Raw genomic sequence first — 26,460 nt, forward strand, 5'->3', positions numbered from 1 at the left:
TTATCTTGTTCCTGATCCCATACAAACTTGCACCCCTTTCTCAACAGAATTTTTATCTTCTCGGTTTTCTCTGCAAAATCTTTTACAAATTTTGCATAATATTCAATGAGGCCAAGAAAAGACCTCAACTGATCTTTGTCACATGGGACTGGTGCATTCCTGATGGATTCTAACAAATCCCTTTTTGGTCTAACCCCTTTAACAGATAATGTGTAGCCAAGGTATTCCACTTCTTCCACTGCAAACTTGCACTTCTCTTTTTTTAATGTCAACCTTGCTTGTTCCATCCTTTCTAATACAGTCTTTAATATCAAATTATGCTTCTCTACAGTTTCCCCAAAGATTAAAACGTCATCTTGGAAGTAAACCACATTGTTCACTCCCTTTAACACCGCACCCATCATTCGTTGAAAGACTCCAGCCGCTGATGCGAGTCCAAAAGGCATGCGAGTGAATTGGTAAATCCCTTCAGTAGTTATGAAAGCAGTCAGTGCCTTAGAGTCTTGATGCAATTTAATTTGGTGGTAAGCACTGCGGAGATCTAACTTAGAAAAATACTTTCCGCCTTTTAGCGAAAGGACCAACTCATTAATATTTGGCAATGGGAAGTTGTCTACGACGATGTTCTGGTTTAATGTGCGAAGGTCCACACAGAATCTGAAACTTTTGTCAGGTTTGGTCGTGATAACGACTGGGGAAATCCATGGTGATGTTTCAATTTGTTCGATCACTCCCTCATCTGACATTTCCTGTAACATTTTCTTGACTTCTTCACGTGCAATGAATGGAACCTTCCTGACCCTGTGTTGCACTGGTATGGCACCATCACGCAGTATAATTTTGTGCACGTAACCTTTTAATTCTCCGATGTGTTCATCAAACAAACTTGACATTCCATTGACTATCGACTCTGTTGTAATGCTGTCAACTACCATCACTTGTGGTACAGCCCTGGGATTGATAATTATACTGAGATCGTACTGTTGTTCCCACCCTAAAATTGCGGGACCTGACTCTGCCACATAAACTTTCCCTGACGTGAAACGATTTTCGAAGGAAATTTCACATACCATGTATCCTAATAGTATTATACTTTCCCCTTGGTATCCACAAGGGCTAATATCACTTGTCAACAACTGTACATTTTCCCAATTCTCCAAGTACATGTCTTTGGGAATGATGGTCCAGAACGACCCTGGGTCAACCATTAACTGGACTTCTTTCCTATCAATCAGGAATTGAGCTTTGGGTCTTTGCTTCCTGCCAGGTTCTCCTCTACTCATATTCTGTCCCCCTAAGCACAATAGTTTATTTGTGCCTTCGACCTCAATGTCATTTTTCGTCACTTCTTTCTTTTCTACCACTGCTACTTTTTCATTAGTCGTCCCTTTGCACATCTTAAAGAAATGGCCTTTTCTCCCACATTTCCTACATACCTTGTCTAGGGCAAAGCATCTCTTGTAATCTGAAGTATGAAATGTGCTACCACACCTACCGCACATTCTTCCTTGGAATCTATTCTTCTCCGTACTTGGAAACCCACTACTGTATCTTTTAGTGTTCCTTTCTCCAGTGTCTATACTTTTCTTATTTACAGCCGCAACTTCTTCTTGGTCTACGCAAGAAACACCATTCCCATGTCCATTCTCTTTTACACTGTCCTTCTTTTCCATCTCCTTCATGCATGCATTAGATTCTTCAACTACTTTGGCTATGTCAATGGCTGTCTGTAGAGTAGGGTTCTTTGCCGCCCACAATTTTTCTTGCATTTTTTTGTTTCGACACTGTACTATCAGCTGGTCTCTTATCATTTCGTCCCTTATCTCTCCGAAGTTACACTTAATGGACAATTCGCGTAATCTGGTTACGAATTGATCCACAGATTCCTCTGCCCTTTGTGGTTGAGTATAAAATTTGTGTCTGGCCATGACAATATTTACTTCTTTTGAATATTGTTTTTTCATTCGCGCTTTTGCCTCAGTATACACATTGGACAATGACCTACCATCCTGGTTTAAACCTACAGGCAAGTATTTAAAAGAGTGCTGTCCCTCTTTTCCTAGAGCGCTCAATAAAAGAGCTTTCTTCCTGGTGGCGCTGAAATCCTTCCCGTCAAGCGCCTCTATGTAGTTCTCAAAAATATCTATCCATTCATCCCATTCAATGGGTGGATCTCCAGCCGACTGTAGGAACATGGGTGGTGTGATAATGTTAATGTTTTCCATTGTTATATATATATATATATATATATATTTTTTTATTAATTACGCCCTCGTAGTATCTTTATACTGTATACTGTTCACAGGATTATGATAAAACACCCAAATGTAAGTCGTTCACCTTGTAGGGAAAACACTGTTTTATATTTTAATTTGATTCGTTTTGCTGCTTCTGTCGCTTTATGTAGATTACCTTAGTGTAGAAGAGATGTTGTAATTTCAGTATAATTCGTTGTTCTCGTTGTTCGATTCACTATCTCTGCTGCTTGGAAAGGGAAACTGGTTGCTTAGTAACGCGTAGTATACAAAATGGATACTTGCGCAACGTCGCTCCGTCGCTCACGGTGATGACGTTGACTTTGCACGTTCATCCACGTTCAGCAGCGAGAAGAACAACAACGTTCCGAGAAAGTCGTGGAGGTGAAGGATTCCAACTGTAAGTGTTCGCGTGCAACCTTGTAGAAGTGGCTTCAGGTTCGCGTGCAGTAGCGATTAAGTGAACTTTTAAAAGATGCCGTGTATGGCTACAGCGGCTCTGTGGCTCCACTTGAGCTGTTTGTGAACATCCAAATGCACAACATCCTCCTCGTTTGCGTTGCAATCTTTTTTGTATAAACACTTAACCTTTGTCTCTTAAGTCAATGTTCTCGCTAGTACGATTCAGCCACAACTTTAATTCTAGCAGCGCGGAAAACAGCAAAGACTCACCGGCAGTCTGAGGGCGTACTTGGCACTTTAGAGAAACTTCTGTTCTTTCATTTCACACGGACCTTCATTCCTTTTAGGTCAGCATAAGTCTATTTGTTCAGGCAATCATTCATGAGGCATCAAGTGTTAATAACCGCTGTACTTTACTCACTGTTCCTTGAGTACGCATTCATGGGATGTCAGGCGGTGATAATCCTTGGTTCCTTTAGGCAAACACTCATGGGTTGTTGAGTGGTAGTAATCGCTGCTTTTCTCTTACAGTTCTTTTAGTTGTGCAATATCTTCTTCTTTAGGTTTGTCTTTTCTCCTCTTGGTAGTCGTTTCAGGTTCTCAAATTTCCTGCCTTTTGAGAGTTTAACCAAGAGAGTTTGCGTGGTTCTTCTTTTTCACCAGCGGAGTTTTCTTCTCCCTCTGTAGTTGTTTAGCCCCTTCTGCTCATCGTCGCCATGTGTTGTAAATAGAAGTATTGGTCCAGGTGGATGAATATAGGATATTTATTAAGTACTACAGAGATAAGCTGGTGTCCCCATCAGAAAGCAGGGAGCTAACTGACAAGACAGAATACAGAGATATGTGACATCAGACATATAGAATGTGGGTCTTAAAGCGACACCACATAATTGAAATAGTAAGAATACAACACACACCTCGCCTTAGACTTGAGTCATCCACCAGGTGTGTCCAGGAGGAATCAAGATGACATGTTATGTCCTTAAACTGTGATACTGGAACAGGGTCAATAGAGAAGTCTAAAGTTTTAAGATATGCAAAAGCACGTATGTCAGCCTGTACTACCTGGCTGAAATCCAACTAGTTAGCTAGTGATTTCCTGCTCAGCGTCAAAGGATGAGTTAAAAGAAAGAAAAAGCTAAGGTTTGATGTTATTTTTTCATCCAAAAACTAAGCATGTTCTTGATCGCTTTAATTTTGAGTCAATGATAAGGGAGGATGGTGGATATGTAGCTTGTTAGACAATGTTGAATACAGTTTCTGCAGGTCAAATACTGTTTTGGAACAATGTTTCTGTCAAACTGGCTTTTAAAGAAAGAGGCCTTTGATTTGTTTTCAGATTTAATTGAACTTCGGTTCTGTAGAAGTGTCACTGATTTTGTAGGTTTTACCTTTCTTCTTTGAAGATTTTTGCCATGGTTATGTTGTAGGAAGAGGCGAGTGTGTAGTAATTATAACTGTGTATTTGGAAATGTTCTCAAGCCCAAAATCAGATTCCCCAAACCAGTGAGACCAATGTGCTATTCGTATCAAACCCTTGTCTTCAGTTTTTTGGACCGACGAGTCGGACAAGTTACTTAGCTTCGGTAAAACCTTTTCTGGTAGAGAGATCTAGCCGCAGATTCCTCACCTTTGAACTTCCTGGCGTCAGGCTGGATCTGGAATATTTTTCGAAGCAGTACCCCTGACCACCCATAGATGGCATCGGTCGACTGTGTGTGACGTCGCCGGTGTCGTGTTAGTCGTCAAATTGACGTTAGCATCGTCAATATAACCGCAAATCCGGCGCGCTGACATCAGTACTTTTCACGACTTTCCAAGCCAGAAGCGCCAAGCCATTAAGTGACTGACCATGGTGTGTTAAAAAAGAACAGCTAGGGACCTGAAGGGGGCCAACACGGACACTAAAAACAATTCCGCAGTGCATGGAGGATGGGTGGGTTGGTAAGGAATCTGCGGCTACATCATGTCTCTACCAGGTAAGGTAGTACCGATGGGAAGTAACTTGTCCATCTGATAGAGACATCTAGAAGCTGATTCTTTATCTTTAAACAGATACCCAAGCAATACCTTCCCCGGAGGGACTGCAGAACGTTTTAGACCAGAAACTCCGGCAGAACAGAGTGGCCAAACAGGCTCTTCCTGCGAACCTGAGAATCCAGGCTTTAGCATCTGGCAAACGTGTGCCGAGACACCCCCGTGTGGGCTTGGCAGATATCAGCAATTGAAACCCCACGCTGAAGACCCTGCTTCTTTACTGAATACATGCTCTCTTTTTGACCTGAGATTTTGAGGAAAATATGATTGGCAAGCTCCTCTAAAGGCCCTTGACATTATACACTTTTAATCTCAATGAAGGAGGCAATCAATCCACAACTTCTTGAGGTCTTTAAATCATTTCAGGATTTATTCCTCCACCACTTCAATCAGCAATTCTATGCCCTCTGCAAAAAACATTGCCACACAAAAATGAAGATTGAGATATTTGACCCATCTCTTTCCTACTCTACCCTGCTAAATTGCTGGAAACGGAAGAGATGGACCATTTCCACAGCCTGCTAGGGGACCCATTACAGGCTCCAGTGCTTCAGGGTGAGGATATCGAAGTAGTGGCGATATTTTTTTACATACGACCTGTGATATACTGCTGATTGAGGCAGGATCAGCTCTCTGCTAATAGAGTTTGGAGGACTTTCTTTGATTTACCCCTTAATTTGATAAAATCTTTTTTGTCAGAATTGTCAGACGATTCAGCTAGGTTTACTCACATGGGCACCAAAACTAGTTTCATAGAAAGTTCTCTCTGGGCTCCTCTGCTTTCTCCTTTGTTGTTCATTATTTACCCTGTCCTGCTTGCTTGTCCTATGCGTGGAATCGACTTTACCTTTTATGCAGGTGATACATATATAATTTAACATCTAGGGCAGAGAGAAGGCAGATCCTCTGTAACTCACTGCAACCTGGGGATAAATACAAATTGCTTGAAACTGAATCCTTCAAAGTTACAGATCCTCTAGAGGAAGATTTCTCTTTACTGGGACACGAAATTGTGGCCCTCAATGGAATACTGTCCTTCTCCAGCTACAGTAGCAGGGAACTTAAAGGCCCTGACTGCTAGAGTTCTCCCTTCTCAAAGCTCTGGGATGTCAAAACTGTATTTTTTTCCATAAAAAGTCTATGATGTGTACTTAATTTTCTCTTTCCTGCTAACACATTTGCAATGCTGTTCATTCTATGTGGGGCTTCCAGTTCTAGCCTGTGCTCGGCTGCAATGCATTCAAAACGCCACAATGAAGGTCCTCTTATGGCTAGAATTCTTTTTATAATCTCGGCCAAACTCAAAAAGCTGCAGTGGCTTCAAGAGCATAAGAGAGATTACTTCAAGCATCGTCTTTTGTGAATTAGATCTTTCATTTTTCCTTTAATTGCAAATACAAAAAATAATTTTAGAATATGTACCACTGAAAACTCTTCAATACACTTCCATGCTACTTTTGTCCATACCTAATTATAGGCAAACTAAGCAGGGTATCGCTGATTTAAAGTCCAGGGCTCAAGGATCTGCAATTTTCTGACCAGGGAGCTAAAACAAAATCTAATCTCCTCTTATTTATCAAAAAAGTTAAAGACTTGGCTGTTTGATACTTAGTAAATTATCTAGCAGGAAGTAATAATCAGCACCATAAAAGCGTGCAATATCGTCAAAAATCCTCCCTTCAGTGTGAGTGTATTGCGCTTTAATATAAGCCTTAGACAGATAACTAGGGATTAGAAAACTATTTTAGCTCAACACACCTTAAAATGTTACTTAACACTGGAAAGTGTAAGAAGGTATATGTTCCTACTAATCGAAGAACAGTCTGCTGATCAGTACTTAAAACAACAGTGCTCTAAAGTGGACCCAGAGCCGTAGAGAAGTGAGCGACAAATCACCAACATAAATAGGTAAATGTCATTTATACAGGTATTTAACAAGTTACAAAATGAGGTAATTTTAGACAGACGTAGTAACAGAGAAAGGGAGGGCAAGTGACTTGCCAAAAATCATACGTGGTTAAATGGCTAAGCCTGATTTGAAACTAAGTATTCCTGGATCCAAGGTTGCATGTCTTCTCTACACACTTTTGATGAAAACAATTGTCCGGTATTTTATTAGTAGTATAAAAAATAATTATACATGCTCGCAATTGATGTCCTAATATTGCATGACTGCCCCACTGTTTTATTAAATCCGCAACACCATCATAAAGACCAGACGTAAAAGCCAGTACCGGACAACGAAAACACTCTAGATGATAATGCTGGTGGAGGTCGTATGCCGGGGGGGGTTCCCTGAATAATGCTTCCTGGACTATGGCCAGATGTCATCTTTTTCCACACTGCCTTTCAGTTCCTCCCTAAAAGGACTTCACAGACCCATGGCTTTCATGCCTAGATATCCCAGCTTCAAGCCTAGGTAAACAATCCCACAAACATGGAGGCTGGTCTATGGGGTTCTTCAAGTGTGAACTGGGCTGTAGCCACCACAATGAATTCCCCAGCAGGACTCTGAAACAGCAATAAAAGCACAGGATCGGGGCTTTGCCCTCAACTGAGAACTCCTATGCCCATCCACCTATCCTCTCTACAGAGCCAGGGCATTTTTGAGGGTTTATCGACTTATATAGCAATGAGCAGGGACTTTCCATACTATGGAATGGCCAGTACATACCAGCTCTCCATGAGAAGCCTGGCTGAGATAACCAGGAGTCAGGGCCAAAAGCCCCCACTAGACTCCAATGCCTTTTCAAAGAATGCAAATTTCCAGTATTCAGTTGGTTTTATCCTGGCAGTGTTGCCTGCTTCTAGGCACTCACAGCTTGAATATCTAGGAGACCTAAAAAACAGTGTAGCTGCTCGTACGGAAATCAACACCCCTCTTTGGAGATAACCAGACGTAATTGATCAGAGACCACTCTGTCCATCGACCAGAAATCCAACATGTTTGAAGCTCTCTAAAAAAGATTGATATATATCAACCAACTCAATTAAGAGTCATAAAATGGAGCACTAAACATGAAAGTCCAGTGCTCTAAATTTGGGAAAAAAATGAAAAAGGATTATTTGAAAGTCATTACGTGACCTTAATTATTGGATCAACATACACGTTGGTTTCTGTCAAACTGTAATGTAACCGATCTGCCCAGTGCGAAGAATGAAAGTGTAAAGAAAACAGATTAGCAATAATTTACTTGCATTTCTAGAGCTGGAGTTAATTACCCCTAGTCCAGTAAAACAGTGACATTATTATTGCACAGCAAGTAATGGTCTCGGCAGCAGAGACAAAATTTGCTTTTTAGGGACTCTGCACCCTCGGTCCTACAGCACACTGCAGGAGGAATTAAACACGCTGTAAATAAGCTGTCCCGACAACTGCAACTTTTAACCTAAAGCAGAAGACTCTCCTGCTGTTTAACCGTTTGGGGTCTTCCGCCGCAATCCAAACTCGCCATGAAATGGAGAACAAATGTTTGCAGTTACCATCTATAGAACACATAACTGCAGTACTTTGAAGTGCAGCATAAGTCAATAGTAAATTGGATTTTTGCAGAGAGAAAATTAATATATTTTTATTAGAGAGGAAAAAAAATAGGTTTTAAACCGGAGGAGTACTTTGCACGGCACCCAATGGTACATATTTTAAAACCACAAAAAGCTATTAAAAATTAAATGCTTATCAATGCAGCATATTCTACATTATATGGAGCATGGAAGAGATGATGGGTATGTCTAGCCTACGTAAAGAAGCTTGAGCCTAGTCTTAGCCCAGTAGTACTCTTCGCCTCAGCACAGGGACCCTTGGCTCATCCAGCTATCTAGACAGCGAGTAGCTATTTAAATATCCCTGGAGGCGGATCTGTTCCAGCACCGTCCGGGCCCCGACTCTAGAATGTCTTAAACTCCAACTTTAGAGATCCCAAACGCATCTGGTTCAGGAAGCGCCTAAAAACTGAACTCTTCAAGTTGACTCTTTGTATTTCGACACCCAACTATTTTAACTTCGGTTAGTAGTCTGCATACTCTCAACCCTCTCTGCAGCGTTATGTAGTGCAAGAGACACACACACACACACACAGAGAGACACAGACACACACAGACACAGACACACAGAATGACCTATTGACACACACTAGCAAATGGCACAGGAAAAAAAGTAGTCAAGTTAGAGTTAAATACAGTGGACATCGTATACCAGACCTGGGGAGCTTCAGTGGTTTTAGCGTCTGAGACAGAACTATAACTCAATTGTCAAATGTGTCTTCTTGAGTGAATTTCTATACTTTTCTATTACACAGCTTTTAGTGTTGCACAGGGAGGTTGGAGGCAGAGCCTGGCCTGTGGTCAAGCTCTGCATCCCCCTTCTTGCTGGTAACCCAACCCCGGCTGGGCATAAGGTTTCGACCAGGCCCTGTGCAACTCGCTGCACGTGGCCTCACAGAAAATGTCATCATATTGACCCCAGCAACTTGCAGTTCTTCACACAGTCAGAAAACTGCAGACAGAGAAAAATGCAGTTATTTTTAAACCTCTCACACTTGCATTAACTACTCCTGCAGTATCAGATACACAGTATGATTGGTTAAGGTGAGTATTAAAAAAATAAAACACCAGGAACTTTAATGAAATTGCCTCACTTTTATCGAGAAATCAAATAGTATAATTATCAACTAGACTATTTAATTCAAGCTAAAAAGTTTAAAATTAAATTAAGTTGCAGCATGTCGATTGGACATCTTGCAACTAAGAAGTCCCCTCATCCGGGACTGAGCCTTTTATGATGATATTTTCCAAATGTTACCACAAAGGTTAAAATATACCACGGTAAAGAATCTGTAACTAACATATAACTAACATATGTTTCTTACAGATGCATCGTTTCCGAAGGTAAGTAACTTGTTCATCTGAAAGAGACTGTTAGATATAGATTACTTACTTTAGAATAGATCCCCAGGAATACCAACCCAGGAGGAGGATCTGTGAACTAAGTTCACACCAGAAAGTCCTGGAGGACAGACCAGGCAAAATAGCAATCCCTACGAACTTGACTGTCCAGGCAGTAATGTCTGGTGAACGTGTGCAAGGATGCCACGTGGCTGCCTGACAGATGTCAAGGAGTAGAAATCTGCAAGTAAGAGCAGTGGTGGCTGTCGTGGCTCTGGTACAATAATCACGAAGCCCCATTGGAGGTTCCTTTTTCACCAAAGCGTAGCAGATTTTTATACAAAGGACAACTCATCTAGAGATGATTCGCTCTTGAATGGCCCGACCTTTCTTGGCACCCACATAGCCAACGAAGAGTTGATCATCGACATCGAAATCTTTTCTGCGATCAAGATAGAAAGATAACACACTCTTGGGTTCCAGATGGTTAAGTCTCTCCTCCTCTTTGGAAGGATGCAGAGGTGGGAAAAAGGGGAGCAAAGTAATGGTTTATCCAATGTGAAAGGGCGTTACCACTTTGGGAAGGAACGAAGTCCTTGTCCTAAGTACCACTTTGTCCAGATGCACACAGAAGAAAGGGGGCTTAGAAGAAAGGACTTGGAGCTCACTCACTCTGCGAGCAGAGGTGATGGCAACAAACAAAGCGTTTTCAGAGTGATGAGCCTGAAGGACAGTTTTGAAGAGGCCAAAGGGAGCACACGAGATAGGTTAAGACCAGATTCAAGTCCCATTCAGGCATTGCGAAAGGAGGAGGAAAGAGATGAGTAATGCCCTTCAGGAATCTCTGTACAATAATGGACTTGAATAAAGATGGCTGATCTAGATGCCGAAGGAAAGCAAAGATGGGCGAAAGATATCCCTTAGGAGTGCCAGGGCAGAGCCCTGCTGGGCCAAATAAAGTATATACAAGAGGATCTCTGAAAGAGGGGCAGAAAGGGGATCCGCAGCCTTTGCTGTGCACCATGCCACAAACTTGTTTCATCGACAGGAATATATCATCTTAGTGGAAAGAGGCCTGGCTGCCAAGATGACCTTACAGACTTTGGGAGGCAGGTCAAAAGATGTCAACTGTTGCCGCTCAATCTCCACGCAAGGAGGTGGAGGCTGGACAGGTTTGGGAGAAGAACCCTCCCCTGCTGCTGTGACAGAAGGTCCTCTCAAAGAGGCTGTCTAGGGTGGAGGATTGATGGCCATGCTCAGGAGCTCTGGGTACCAGACACTTCATGCCCAATCCGGAGCCACAAGAATGACTTGGGCCAGGTCATGCTTGATCTTCTTCGGCACTCTGGGCAGAAGTAGTACAGGCGGAAAGGCGTACAGGAGGCCGAAGTCTAACTTGCGACGAAAAGCATCACTGAGCGAGTTCCGCCTTCGAAATCTCGAAGCGCAGAATTGCTGACATTGTTCGCTTTCCTCAGTGGCTAACAGACCTAATCAAAGCTCTCCCCACCGCTGAAAGAGACCTTGCACCACCTCAGAGTGAAGACGCAATTCGTGATCTACCAGGCACCTGCGGCTGAGTTTGTCCGGCCTGGCGTTCAAAGAACCTGCCAGGTGTTGAACCACCAGAGTCATGCCCGGATGTTCCAGCCATGTCCAGAGACCCGCCCGGCTCGTTTGTTGCAGTACCACATGGCGGTGGTTTTGTCTGTGAACACCTACACCACTTTGCCTTTGAGAGAGGGAAGGAATGCCTACAGTGTCAGGTGAATCGCCCGGAGCTCCAGCAGGTTGATATGAAGCCCAGACTCCGCCGGAGACCAGACAACTCTGATCTCCGCCTCTCCCATTACAGAAGTGACGCATTGGTCACCACTGTGAGGTATGGTTGGGGAAGGGAGAGGGATCTGCCTCGGACCCAAGCTTGGTTTGTTAGCCACCACAGCAGCTGTTGCGCAGTTCCCTCCGAGATCTGGTCGTAGTTGGACCAGGAGTCTTATCAAATAATACATCGAATAACCCACGACTATTTCAACATCTTTAACATTCATTTAAAAATTGTCTCTTGGAATGCCGCTGGTCTGTATAATTGCCCAGAGAAACTTGATTTCTTAGTTTCTTTAAATGCAGATGTGCTATGTATCCAGGAAACATGGTGTAAAAATCTCCCATATGGAGGGAAAGATTATTTTGTCCTGGAGGCCCCTGCAACTCCTTCTAAAAAAGGCCATGCAAAAGGTGGAATTGCCTGTTTGCTATCTAACTCTTTGCAATGGCAATTCTCCCACTACACGGACACTAGTAATCTTTTCCAATCTATAACTATTAATAATCTAACCTCAGTGGGTAGACGGTCTTCGTTTATAATTTTAAATGCATATATTCCTCCCGAAGATACTTTTAACACAGTTCTAAAGTGAATGTTTTCCTATGTCAAACAATTACTAGAGGTTGATCGCCCCCCCTATATATTACTGGTGGGTGACTTAAATAGCAAAGTGTCTAATCTAACTTTAGACATGTTTAGAAACAAATCTAAGGAAGAAGTATACAATATACCTCAAGCACTTTTGCCTACTAAAATAAAAACTAATAAAAGAGGTAAGATTCTCCTTGAGGAACTTAGTCACTTAGAGGGGCTTATCGTAAACGGTAGGATGCCCTCTGATACGCCCGCTAACTATACACATGGATCATTTAGGGGTGAATCTATGTTGGATTACGCAATTACGGACTATGATACGTTCTCTTTTATTAAAGATATGGTGATCTCTCACTCTTCCTTGAGTGACCATAAAATGATTAACATAACTGTCTCATTAATTCCCCCTGAAACCAATTCCTGGTCCTTAAAGAACAGAGGTCTTACTATTAATTGTAAGTCAGGTAGATGTTTTTGGGGATCTACCAATATGAAGGATGTACAAAATATTCTCGCCCAAACTTTATTAGAATTAGACCATTGGCAAGGTATGGAATTTCTACATCTCGAAAATCTTATTAAAAAAGTCATCAGGATAGCCAAGAAAACGGGAAATCCTAAAAAGTTACACTTCTCTCCTAGCTTATTACTAATACTAAATAAGGAGATAAATAAACTCGTTAGGAAACAATACCTTAATAGATCTGGGGAAAATGACCGTCAGTTAGCCTTATTAAAAAGAAGGAGGGTTAGATTGAGATCTAAGTTAAAAAGAGAAAAAGAAGACTCTCTATGGATAAAGCTAAGAGAGGCTTCGACCCATAATAAATCTAGAGATTTCTGGTCCATAATAAGGAAAGGATGTGGTTCAATAACAACTCCCACTCCAATCTCTATTGCGGAAGAGGTCTGGACTCTATTTGTGACTACCTTATATGCACCCAATGGTGCAGTGGGGGATACATGGGATCCAGGCCCAAATAGAGAGCATAAAATAGAACTCCCTACCGAGAAATCCATAGCTACCGTGATAAAGAGTATGCGCTCTTCCGGAGCTATGGGTCCGGACGAACTGCCCATGTCAATAATTAAGCAAGATGTTACCACCTGGAGTAGGATTCTTCTTCCAGTATTTCAAGCATGCTTTACATCAAGAACAGTCCCCGACTCTTGGAGGGGAAGTATATTAATCCCCATATTTAAAAAGGGTGATCGGGATAAGCCCTCTAACTATCGTCTAATAGCTTTACTGGACTCAATAGGAAAAATTTTCGCTAAATGTCTTTTAATGCTAATAACGGAATGGGCAGAATTAAATAGTATTTTACCTATGGAACAAACAGGATTCCGTAAAGAGCATGGAACTCTAGATAACTTGACATTATTACAGGTGATTATGGACAAATATGCACGTGTTCGAGGTGGTGGCATATACGCAGCATTTATAGATTTCTCCACGGCGTTTGACAAGGTGGATCGTCCAACGCTGTGGAGAAAGCTGGCCGCATTGGGTATGCCAGGATATCTACTCGAATTAGTTAGGTCTCTACACTCGAACACATGGTGTAAGGTGCTACAAGGTGGAGAAAGGGGTCTTTCTCAATCTATCCCCTCTCAGAATGGGCTAAAACAAGGGTGTATACTGGCGCCTATATTGTTTTCTTTATATACGGCCGACCTACCATCCTCCATTGCAGCTTGTGAGGGATTAGCTCCGACAATTGGAGGGTCAGCTATATCGGTCCTAATGTATGCGGATGATATACTTGTTTTAGATTTGACCCCGAAGGGTTTATCTAATCGTCTACATGCATTGAACCAATTTGCTGAAGCACATTACATGAAAATTAATACATCGAAAAGTAAAATCATGTGCATTTTTGGCAAGAAAAAATGTAGGTCTGGAAGTTATAATTGGGCTATTGGCGGACAAAAACTCGAGGTGGTTAAAACCTATACCTTTTTAGGTAAAATAATATCAGCAAATCTTAGTGAGAATCCCCATATTGAACATAACTCACGTAAAGCGCTGGCCCATGGTACGGGGTTATGTTCTTTGTACAACGCTACCGGGAAGAGACACTTCTCCCTCTTTCTGGATGTATTTAGAGCGAAAATTCCTGCAACTCTACTATATGGAATTGAATTAGTGGAGTTGAAACAATGGGGATTTCTGCAAAAAATGGAAGGAAAGGTATTAAGGAAAATCTCTTCTTTTAACACAGCATGTTCTATATCCTCATGCAGGCTGGAATTCGGACTCCGAAGTTGTTGGACACAGGGGTTGGTTGCCCTCGTAAGATGGGTAGCCTGTTTGGCCAGAGGTAAACCGGGTACCTTAAGAGAAGCTATTAAAAAGGAACTCCTGGGCAATTTTAACGAGTTCTCGTTGTTAGTAAAAAACTTTAGAAAAGCAGTATCTCTGCTAGAATTGGATGAAAGCACTTTATTCCTACTTTCACCCTCTGAGCTAAAGTCTAAACTAAAATGTACATCTTGGGAACTGTGCTACAAATTGGATATACTTGTCCAACCTAGACAACAAGAAAGGGAATCCCTGGTAAAAACATATATCCCAAAGCTAGCCCAACAATATCTAATTTGGAATATTCCCCATAGAGTCCGTAGATTATGGTACCTTTTAAGACATGACTTGCTTCCACTCAATATTCTTTTAGCAAAATGGTATGGGGTATCTCCAATATGTAATTTCTGTAATAATGCTGTCCAGGATCGTAACCACGTCTTGTTCATTTGTCCTGCATTGCGCCCATTGCGCCATAAATGGTTAAAACCAATTTGTTTACAATTAGGAATTGTAAATGTAAAAATGTTCTTCCATGCACTTTACTGCCCTCCAAATGAAATGTTTTGTTCCAGAATTTTTAAATTTTTTAAAGGGTTTTTAGATATTTATTAATGATGTACAGGGAGATGTTGATGATTGCTTTACTTGCAGATAAGTAGTGTTTTCTTCTCGTTTTGTGTTGTCATTTACTTATTATTCATATTGTATAATTGTGTGTGTATTTTTATGTGGCCCTCATTGAGAGCCAAAAACATAATAAACTTTTTGACTTTGACTTTGGTCGTAGTTGGAAAGATTGCCCTGATGCTGCGCCCACTGGAACTTCAGGTCCCACTGCTGAGCCCGCATATGCCATCTGGGATGATCCACCAGCAGGATGCACGAGACCATGAGGCCCAGCAGGCTGGGTCATTCTCACTGAAATAGGTGATAGATCTGTATCATAGACCGAATATCCCAGACTCTGCTTGGGAGGATAGGCCCGAAACTGCACTGTGTCCAGAACAGCCCCGATGAAAGGGAGCATCTGAGAAAGAGTCAGGTGTGACTTCGCCACGTTGATAGTGAACCCCAGCGAATGCAGGAGGTCCACCATAGTCGGGAGGTGGGAGACGACAGCCTGGGGCGAGCCAGACTTCACCAGCCAGTCATTGAGATAGGGAAAGACTGGAACCCCTAATCTGCACATATGAGCTGCGACCACCGCCATCACTTTCGTGAACACCAGAGGGCCACTGGTATGGCCAAAGGGGAGCGCAGTGAACTGAAAATGCTCGTGGCCCACCGTGAACCGTAGGTGAGGTCTGTGGGCTGGCAGGGTGGGGAAGTGGAAATATGCATCCTACAAGTCCAACTACACCATCCAGTCTCCAGGGTCGTGAGCAGAAAGGACCTGTTATGTTATAAGCTGTTTTGTAACGCGCTCAATTACTACTGGAGTATCCTGGCGCGGTATACCACTGGGGAACCCGTCCTGGCTTTCCCTGTGGGATGGTCCCTACTGGGAGTCCCCAAGGTGAAGCCAGGCATCCCCGGCGTTGATGGGGCCGTTGTGGAGATTAGGCAAGCTAGTGCCCAGAGTTGCCGAGTGGGAGCCCTGGTTAGAGTAGGCACCGAGACGAGAATTATTGAGTCCGCTGACCCTGGTCCACGACCCTGCCGCGTCGGGAATTGAACCCTGGTCCCAGGCCAACTCCTGCTTCCGGGTCTGCCGCCTCTAACCAGTGAGCCACACCACTCCACTGTGCTAAGCCAAGGTTAGCATTTTGAACTTCTCCTTGCGGAGGAAGTGGTTGAGGGCCCTGAGGTCTAAGATAGGACGCAGGCCTTTGTCCTTCTAAGGCACCAGAAAGTAGCGGGAATAGCAACCACAACCTATTTCTGGCGCAGGAACCCTCTCGATAGCTCTCTTGGCCAAGAGAGCAAAGACTTCCTGGCGGGTCCCACGTCTGCAGCTATTTAGGAGCTGAGTAGCTTGCATGGCCCGGTAGCTGGACTGGGGTGGAAGTGGTGAGGCGTCCTTTCTTTAGCCACAAAAGGAGTGAATGGCAGACTGTGAGGGACGGGAGGACTCAGCAAGGCCCAAGGATATGGCCGAAGCCTGAGAATCCACAAAGCGCTCTAGCATTGAGTCTGCCTTGTCACCAAAAAGGCAACGGCCATCGAAAGGCATGTCCAGCAGAGTTGACTGAACATCCCCTCAAATCCGGACATTCTCAACCAGGCGTAGCGCCGAAGGGCTACCGATGTGGCAATCGTTCTGCCCAGTGAGTCGGTGGTATCCAGTCTACAGCGGATTTTGAATTTAACTGCGTCTCTCCCATTTGCCACTGCTTGGGAGAGAATGGCCCGGGCCTCTTCCGGGCATTGAGGTAGCACCTGAGCAACCATATGCCAGATTGTATGGGAGTATCGGCCCAAGAACCATGCTGTATTCACAGACCGCAGTGCTAAACTGGAAGAGAGAACATGCGCTTCCCAAGGTGATCCAGCTTCTTGGATTCCCCCTGTCCGGGGTTGCGGAAGGGAATGCGCCCCCGGATGAAGAGGCTTGGACCACCAAGCTCTCGGGGGAAGAGTTTTGGGTGAGGAAAATAGAATCGTCCAGGCGGGCAATCGTCGTTTCCACAGGAGCCCTTGTGCTGGGCTTGGACCAAGTGCCCAGAAAGACATCTGTGAGGGTTTCTTTAAAGGGCAAGAGGGGTTCAGAGGAAGTTGCTGCCGGCTGAAGCACCTCCGTCCGGAGATTAGTCCTAACTGCCACTGTAGGGAGCTCCGGGCCCAAGGCCTCAGCTGCCCTACGCACCACCACTGAATAGGACGCTCCCTCCTCCGTAGCCACGGTAGGGGGAGAAAGAAGGCCAAGGTCTGGGAAGGTATCTAGACCATTGGAAAGAGGAATTGGGTGACACCAGTCTGGTTCTTCCAGCTGGTCTGCCAAAAGGTCCAGTGACCCCTCCCAGTCCTCATCACCACCCTCAGGGCAATATGGAACACATGGGACGAACAAGGGAACAAAAGTACCCTCCGGCGTCTGATTCGACGTAGGCCCGGCTCAGGGTCCATTTCAGGGATGAGGAAGGAGACCGCATCGGCAGGGGGTGTTGTGGCCAGGATCGGTGCCGGGGAAGCGCGACCGTCGTCGATCTGGATCCACAGGGGCCCTCTGGCACCAGGGACAGAGCCGCCGGCATCTTAGGCGCAGGGCCCCCAACCGGCTTCGTGGGGCCCGAAAGCGCCAGCAGAATCTGGCTGCCCAAACACACGGTGGAGGGCTTCGTAGAATGTACAAAGCTGGGCAGGGGACACTCCGGCTCCCGGAAACGGGGGGAGGTGCGGAGTCGTCGCCGAGTCAGGTGCCCGGAGGCGGCACCTTAGAGGGAAGACGCTCCGGGTCCCGCGTCGCATCAGTGGACTGACTGGGGAAGGTGAAGAGCGGTGGTGCTTCTTCGACTTCTTATTCTTCGAATTACCCGACGAGAGCGAAGACTTGGACGAGGTGTGATGGTTTTGCGACCGGTCTCGAAACCTTCCCCTCGAGTGAGACCGGAAGCTACGTGGAGCGGACTGCCGGGCCTCCAAACGTTTTCGGGACCGCTTCTGCAAACACTTCGGGTTCATGGCCCAACAGTCTGAGCACGACTTCGAGTCGTGGTCATGCTCCAGGCACCAAAGGCACACGAGGTGCAGACCCGTCACAGATATTAGTTTGTGTCAAGAGACACAAGGCTTGAAGCCGGACCGACGATTGGACATCCCTTGCGCACCAAGATTCGGCGACTAGAAAAAGATGTCGACAAAAGTCAAAACGGTTTAGTAAAAAAATTACTAAAGGGCAAGCTCTCTCCGGATGTACATTAGGCTGGCGCAGAAAAAGAAAGAACTGATGTCAGTGCGCAGGGGCAGCGTCTATGCAGACACCGCAACGTCATCCCGGCAAACACGACACAGACGCCGGAGGTGGTGTCGACCGACACCACCTACCGACGCACAGGGGTACTCTGCTAAGAAAAAATTCTCCGGATCCAGTCTGACACCTGGGGGGAATTCTAAGGTAAGGAATCTATAACTAAAAGTCTCTTTCAGATACTTATTTTGTCAACTTCAGAAGGATAAAAGCCCAAATCAAACAGACGGGAGCTTTCTGATCAGCTGAAATTCTAGAATCTCAATAAACATGCTCAATATATTCGGTGGGGTTTCGAACAGGTAATTTATTAGACTAATAGCCAAGAAAACATTTGCATTCGTTTCCAAAATCAGACCTGCTGAGCTGGTGGAACTGTGGTATGTACGGAAAGAGGACACATTTTAAATATTTTAGATTGCGAAATTAAAGTATAATATACAGTATTTTCAAAGCAATGAATACATTGAAGACACTGGTGTGAGGAATTCACGGAACTTACTTAAAGGACTGACTATTTTAACTAGTCATAGAGAGAAGCTAATTCCAATACATTTTAACAACCAAATCTATTTCTGTATTTTCAATTATAGTGCTGTAAAGCCGAAGAAAGGTATCGAATTCCACTCCTCTGCCTCCTAACTAAACCACTCTCCAACGTCCCAAATTAAACTGGCTGGTTGTAAAACGGCGGGGTGCCAAATTAAAGCACACTTTATGCTCAGAGTTCTCCAAACGGCGGGGCCGACTTCCTGTCAGGAAGAGTTCAATTTCACAGCATAGCCCAATCAGCGGGGAGCTCACAAAATGAAGTGCCAGTTGATGTTACTTTGTTTTGAATCTTCCACCCTTGAGAATATCGTTCAAAGTTTCGGCTTCATAGCCAGCGTGGTCTCATCCTCCTGACTAGACTGCCAAGCCACGGGGTGTGCAGACGTTCCACCCCGAACTCCCCTCAAAAGGCCCTCAAATGGCGCTGTTTTCCGAGCCCTGGTGCGCCGGCGAACCTACGGGGTACCGAGCACACCAGAATGAGCGGTTTCTTACACAAACGATGTTCAGTTTTCGTCCTAACCATCTGCAGCAGGCACGGAGTGTGCCGCCCTCAAGCTGCGTACAGACAAGGACTCCCCACAAAGGTGCGTGACAACCCTGAAGGTGGCGCTATGGGCCCCACTACCCAGAGCTGCTCGTTTTCACCGGCGCTTTAAAAATGGCGGCTGTCCTTGGCATTGACTGTCACTTATCCTGACATTTGAGAGGCTCATCTTAATTAGGTTCTATAATGTCCGAGGAACAGTGCATTCTTAGTAAACATAGCTATCGACCACTAGAAGTAGCATTGTTTTAACGTCGCAAATGCTTATTACAACCCTGGCTGTAATTTCAAATGTGAACTGTCAGTTAACATTTACTTATATACTAATATTTTGTATGTCCGGAATCACAAGCAGAAGGTACCTCTCGCGTCCCGAGTACATGTTTACATGAAAGCTTGTGACATCTTGTGTTCCAACGTACACAAGGGAAAAACTCAAAACAATGCAATTTCCAAAGAGGTTACCCGCACGCACGATGGTCAATGGCTTTAAAAAACTGCTAACTTTATTTAAAACAAAGCATTGTCATATAACGTAATGTTTCAACTCACTCACACCGGACATATGGCAAAACCCGAATGTTTCGGGTGGGGTAAGTAAGGTAGAAAGAAATTCCACTGCAATAAGAAACATCTCAAATCTTACATTTAGAAGAATGATGCGGCCTTGTTCTTTCTGCCAACTTGAATGATGGAAAGAATGCAAACAAGGGTGGAAGCAAATGCAGTCACGGCTTGCTCGCGTGGCCAGTTGGAGCTTTATGACAAACACATTCACAAATCTAGTCGTTTTCTGACCATGATCATTCAATCATTGGCCCCTCTGCCGAGCACCCAGAGAGATGCTCGCAAGTTATGGGGTGCACTGCCGTGGAAAAATGGACAATACCAAAGGAAACAAAACGTTTGATTTGCATATGAGAGAGAGAATAGATAAGTGGAGGAGATGAAATTAAGTATAAAGTTGAAAGTGAAATACAGCAATGAAGACGATGGACTTCAGAAGGATGTGTGGAGAGAAAAGGCATAAGTGACTAATGCAGAGAGGGAATATGATAGTTGTTAACAATCAGTTATGCGTGTCTGGCCATGTCACATCCCTTTTAGAGACCTACCTCCTCCGAAAAATTCACACCCCACTGCAAACCCTGAGCAGCTCAGAAATGTCTTGCTTAAGAGCAAAGTAAACAATTAATGCGTCTAATGAATTTGCAATACACCTGGTTTCATAAAAATATATAATGCAGCGGTAACTGCAGAGTTTCAAACTGCGTTCATATGGTCAGAAGGCCACACTTCCAGCCACCTTGAATGCTAAGAGAAGTCAAAGCTACTTAATCTAAAAATCTGCTGAAAATAATACAGGTTTTAAGGCATGCAAAAGTGCCATGAACTAGAATAATCTCAAACACAACAGAATGACCTTAGTTTCACATTCTGACTGTACACTGAAGCAAGTTAATACGACGAGAGAGGTCATGAGTCGCCTCGGTACCAGCATTGGAGTCCATGCCACCGAAATGTAATTTCTGCCTGGAAGGGGCTGAGCAGCAAATACATATATACAGCAGCACTACACTGAAATAACGTGACAGCAAGGGCACACACAGTAGCAGAGAAGACCAGCTGCCTTCCACCTTTAACTCTTAGCTGCCGAACCAATCGCGAGAAGGTCTTGAAAAAACAATTACTGTAGTGCAACTGCTGTAAGCATTTCTGCACAAAAATATACACGGCCAGTTTTTAATGCACAGCCAGCGAAGGGCAAGCACTGAATGCAATTTTCACATTGCAAGAAGGGTAATACAGATGTAAAAAGACGGCTTAGTCTTAACCGATGGGGGCTCATCAGAGCATGACACTATTCATGTGGTTATATCTCCAACAACTTCGTATATTTCCAGTGTATTTAACAGTGGTTAATTTGTAAAAAAAAATAAAAAGTGCCGGGGCTCTCTTAAGGAGGCAGCTTCTACTAGTCCATTTCTCCTATTAGCGCTGCCTAACACGGACGGCATCAACAAACCCTACAAGTGGGGAGGGGGTATGGCCTAATGGCCAGAGCTGCCGACTTTGGAGCTGGAGAACCAGGTTCTAGTCTTGGCGTATGCTCAACATCCTGTGAGTCTGTGCGAATTACTTAATCTCCCTGTGCTACCTAAATTAATGTCTCTTTAACTGGTGCTCAAGCGTTGGTGTTTATGATTAAGTGCTGGTGCTGAGCACCGGCAGCCAACGGCTTAAATTAAGCACTACTTCAGTGAACACAAAAGGCGCATTAGTCAGACTAAAACGACAGAAACGTAGTTTTTTCATGTAATTAACTTCAGCCATACCTCTAATATATGATATAATCAGTTATGCTTGTCTGACCATGCCACATCCCTTTTAGAGACCACCTCCCTCCTCTGAAAAATTGTCACCCCAAATAGCTCAAAAATGCTTAAGAGCAAAGTAAACTATAAATGAATCTAGTGAATTTGCAATGAATATCCTAATACTGTGTCTGAAAACAAGTAATAATATTAGGTTTGTTAATAAAATAATCGTGGTAATATTATGACCTTTTTTCAGACAGTGTTTCATGTTTATATATCTGTAATACGCACACAGCATATCTTAACGGCTACAGAGGCATCTTGGGTGTAGCAATGCTTTGAGGCTGCTCGTGGTTACATGGATCATGCTTGCAGTTTGCTTATAAAATACATAACGATTCTGCACTGCAGCATGTACTGTGATTGTGCGGCAGATATTCATAGGGTTTGGAAGTCCTGAACATTGATAGTTACAAAAAGTGACCCGCAGAGAGCCTGAGCCTAGTTTCTACCTGTTGGTGGTGTGCTTTAGTGTTTTAATTCCTATGTTAGTTAGCATGGATAAACTGATGTTAAAACATCTGAGAACAGAGAGACAGGCCAGTCAACATGAATTGTATAGGTTTGGGTTTAGGACAAGGAGGCAATTATTCAGGTAAAACGCGTCCTAATTGAAGCTCAAGCTTCAAACAGAAACATTGCCCCTCAGGCTACGCATATTGAGGCACAGGCAGTATTCCCTCACGGTACAGGTAATTCACAGCTACCCTTCAATTTACCAGGCATATCAACAACTTTGGTGTGGCATGTGGCGCAATCTACATGAGGGTTCTCAATCTAGCTTGGGAACAAGGTCTTTTTGGTAAAATGAGTGGAAACAGGTGCACTTAAAGGATGCTGAGCTCCTGACGAACTTGAATCACTGGTGAACAAACAATAGGATTTCTGTTTTATTTCACATGTTCCAGTGCCACAAAAAAATCCTTGTTAGAAATTCTTGGAGACAATTCCATCGGTCTTGGCCAGCCGGAGGGTAGAGTCATCAGACTCACCCATCCTAGGAATTGCACCGCAGATTGCATAGGGTTTGAATTGTCCAACGACTCTGCCTGTGACCTTGTCAACCTCAGCTATGTTCATCTGGATGGACACATGGTCCTTGGCACCAATGATTCTGTTGCTTGCAGAGCATTTACGAGGAACGTACAGGTCCACAAACTCGCCAGCGTCGTTCTGCATGATTACTTTAGTACAGTGTCAAGCTGACCTCGCCGCTAGATGCCATGATCACGCTGGAACATCGTACCCTCTTCCCTCCGGTCTCTGTCGGGGCTCTCTATCCTCAACTACAGTCCTTGAGCCCTTTTCTAGGGCTCAACATGCTCTTGAGGAGCTCCCCGAAATTATTCCATAGACACTCCCCTTCCCCTGTCCCGCCACAGCCCTCACAGCCCACATGGGTAAGTACTTTTCTCCTCCACACGCTGCCTGCCTATGATTTAAAGACAACTCCAGAAGGAATCTGGATATTTACTGCCATTCCCCAAATAAAATTAGTTTAGCATTTTAGCAAACATTTGTCCAGTATCATTAGTCAAAAATGGGAAGGATCTATAGGAAACTTTGCAGTGAAGTGAGGGGGTTCTCCCTCAAAAATTCTGAAGACCAAAAAATGTGGGAATGCATAATGGGCCACTCTCAGTGGCAGACCAGAAAGGAATATCAATATCAATATATTCACTGAACACAACAAAGGATAAAGGGACGTTATAGTTAGGTAGAAATGTCGGTTAAATTGTAATGTTTTGAAATAACAAAACCACAGAAAATCACCAGTTATAGTTATCTCAATTAACTATAACTCGCGCTCTAAAGTAACTGTAACTTTAGTGACTGCTTATGAATATTCATATTACATCAACACTCATGACATTTTACATGACATCATTGATGACATGACTGAAGAGATCAGTGATAACACCATAGTCATAGTGTGGCCAAATTCCCCTTACTGTCTCCCCAAACACGGGAACAGTCTCCATCCCAGATACACTGCCTCCATACCTCCTTACTTCCGATGCGGCGGAACACCGGGTAGATCAAGAAGGCCTCCTAGATACAATTTCTGTGCCTCGCGCCGAACATCTGACAGACACTGACATCTCACAGAGTACCGCCCTGTGACTCCTTTGCTACTGATTGTTTTTTGGGGCACTAAGTCATCTATATTTAAAATTTGAAAATTATGTTCAGATGGCCGGCATTTATTCTAGATTAGGGAGGGGTACACCACTCCATTCCAGTTTTTCAAACTATTTTGTGCTTCAGTTTTCTTTTCCAGAACGACAGATGTTTTTGGGGTGGAAGTATGTGGTTGTTGGGGGGTGGGGACTCAGTAAAATACCGTTTTCATTTACAGTTTTGTTCCGTTTGTATATATATATAGTTACTTTTTATTGCACTAAGGCACACACCAACTATATATCTTATGCAGTATGACTCGGAAACACAGCTCCCTTTTATGTACTATGGGCATGCACTTTGGCCGCCTTTTATCGGGCGGAGCGCACTACCCTCACACATCACGACTGCATACAAACTCTCCTAACTGTTGCTTTTTCTGGCATGTAGAGTATACAACAGATTCTTTCACTTCGGCTTTACTCAAGGGTCCCGGGAGGTGGTGATCTTACTGCGTCACTTCTTTGCTATGACTGTTTAATGCAACATCAAGAACCCTAATGCTGCTTCATTGTGATCACCCGAGCGACTGAGGGTCTCAACGCGTGGTACCTGCAAGATAAACCTTATGTCCAGGCCCTCAGAACAGAGCTGCAAGTGTATTTTCACAGCAACAAATGTTCAATCACCACTGTATTTCAAAGGAGCATGCCCTCTCCCTCCATATCATGCAACTAGAAGCCCGCGTCCTCCACCTGGAGGAAAGCCTTGCGACAGACCTCTACGATGAAGTCCCCCAGCAGCTAAACCTCTTGCGTGAGGAAATACTTCTCTAGGTGCTAGAGGACCTCAAGCATCTATGGCATGTCACAACGGCCAGAGTCTATGGGTTGTGAGATAAACATTGGAAACTCTTATAGTGGTTGGCCTCTCATCTGCAGGTAAACAGAGTTGTACCCTAAATCACTGATGAACACAGTAACACTTACCATACTCTCCGATAGATAGCACAAACATTTGCCCACTACTATAATCGCCTATACACAGCGCTATACACAGCGCCCACACACCCCGCCGCGACCACCCGGATTCTGCATTTCAGTTTCTTAACGATGCACCCCTTCCTTGCTTGTCCCAGACCGAAGCTCGGATACTGGACGAGCCCTTCACGGCTGAAGAGGTGAGTGCATCTCTGTCTGCGGTGGCCAGTGGGAAAACTCCCAGCCCAACGGGTTCCCTGCAGAGTACTACACAATATTCTGTGACATTCTGACTCCCCAAGTTCTTGCCCTTTATAACGAAGTAGCATAGAAGGGAACCTTTTCCCCTGAGGTGTATGCCGCCACGAATGGGGTTATCCCGAAGATGCAGCCCTCTCAATTGCATGTGCCAACTACAGTCCGATATCACTTATCAATAGTGAGGTTAAGATCTTCGCCACAATTTTGTCCACCCATTTCCAACAAGCCCTACTCATTCTGATACTCCCAGAGTAATGCGGCTTTATGCTAGACCACAGTACAAGACATTGCCTTAGGCACCAGCATGCCCTAGCCTACCGTCCTCTCCTTTCACCCAACTTGACTTTACTTCTAATCGACTTTGAAAAGGCATTGGATACGATGAACTGGGGATACCCGAGACAGGTTCTGGTACGTGCCGGAATTAGGCCCTGTTTTTGTGGACTTGTCCTGGCCCTATATTCTAATCCCACAGCACGGGTACAGATTAATTGTGTACTCTCCAGTGTCTTTTCCACTGGAAGAAGGACTTAGCAGGGCTGTACCCACTCCACTTTGTGCTGCTGATTGAGCCGTCGGCACGCCTCATTCGTACCGATACTCAACCTTGCCGATGGAGGAGTGAGGGACATGAAGACCGCATAGCACTATATGTCGATAACATCCTTTAATTCGCAGATCCCGCAGTGAGTGGTACTCGATGCCTCCATGTCCTCCAATAGTTAAGGATGGTCTCGGGTCTCCGGGCAAACCCCTCAAAATCAGTGTTAGGGCCCTGACCCAAGACTGCTTTGACTGGCAGGACAATATTCCCATCCTCTGTCTCAGTTGTAAATACCTGGGTTTCTGGATGGCACTCCACCCCAAATTTGCCTGGTCACTTAACCACGAGCCCCTGACGCGCAAGGCTATAAGTGACCGTTATAAATGGCAGTCCCTCCCACTGAATATAATGGGCCGCATAGCCATATTTAGAATTATGATCCTGCTGAGGTTCCTTTATATCTTTCAAAATCTACCATCCCCATATCACTGACGTGGTTCCGTGCCCTAGATAGGGTTGCACCCTCTTTCATATGGCACAGGTCCAGATCTCACCTCGCCCTTGCTCAATACCAACGTTCCCGTATGACAGAGGTTCAGGTTTGGCCAATCTATATCTCTATTTGGCCTCTCAACTCCTGGTGATACATGACTGTTTTAATGGAGGCTGGTCAGATGAACTGAAACTATCTTTGTCAGGGTTCTCCCGAATAATGAACATGCCCTACGGCTCCCCGATCCCCCACATCACTCCCCCGGTGACCAAAATTGTTTTCCTGTCCTGGATGGCTACCCTACGTCACACTCAAATTGACAACACTTACATAGCAAATGCCCCTCTGGCATGGTACCTGGTTGAACGA

General features: G+C 44.3%; 1 protein-coding gene and 1 pseudogene across 2 annotated transcripts in view; both read right to left on the minus strand.

The window, feature by feature from the left end:
* Positions 1 to 26,460, minus strand: part of LRBA (LPS responsive beige-like anchor protein) — a 2,244,423-nt gene that overhangs the window by 1,373,518 nt on the left and 844,445 nt on the right. The gene's annotated exons all lie outside the window — the stretch shown is intronic.
* LOC144819992 (small ribosomal subunit protein eS21 pseudogene) lies at positions 22,575 to 22,899 on the minus strand (annotated as a pseudogene).

This window comes from Lissotriton helveticus, chromosome 2_1 (assembly GCF_964261635.1).
Source record: "Lissotriton helveticus chromosome 2_1, aLisHel1.1, whole genome shotgun sequence".
Lineage (NCBI taxonomy): Eukaryota > Metazoa > Chordata > Amphibia > Caudata > Salamandridae > Lissotriton > Lissotriton helveticus.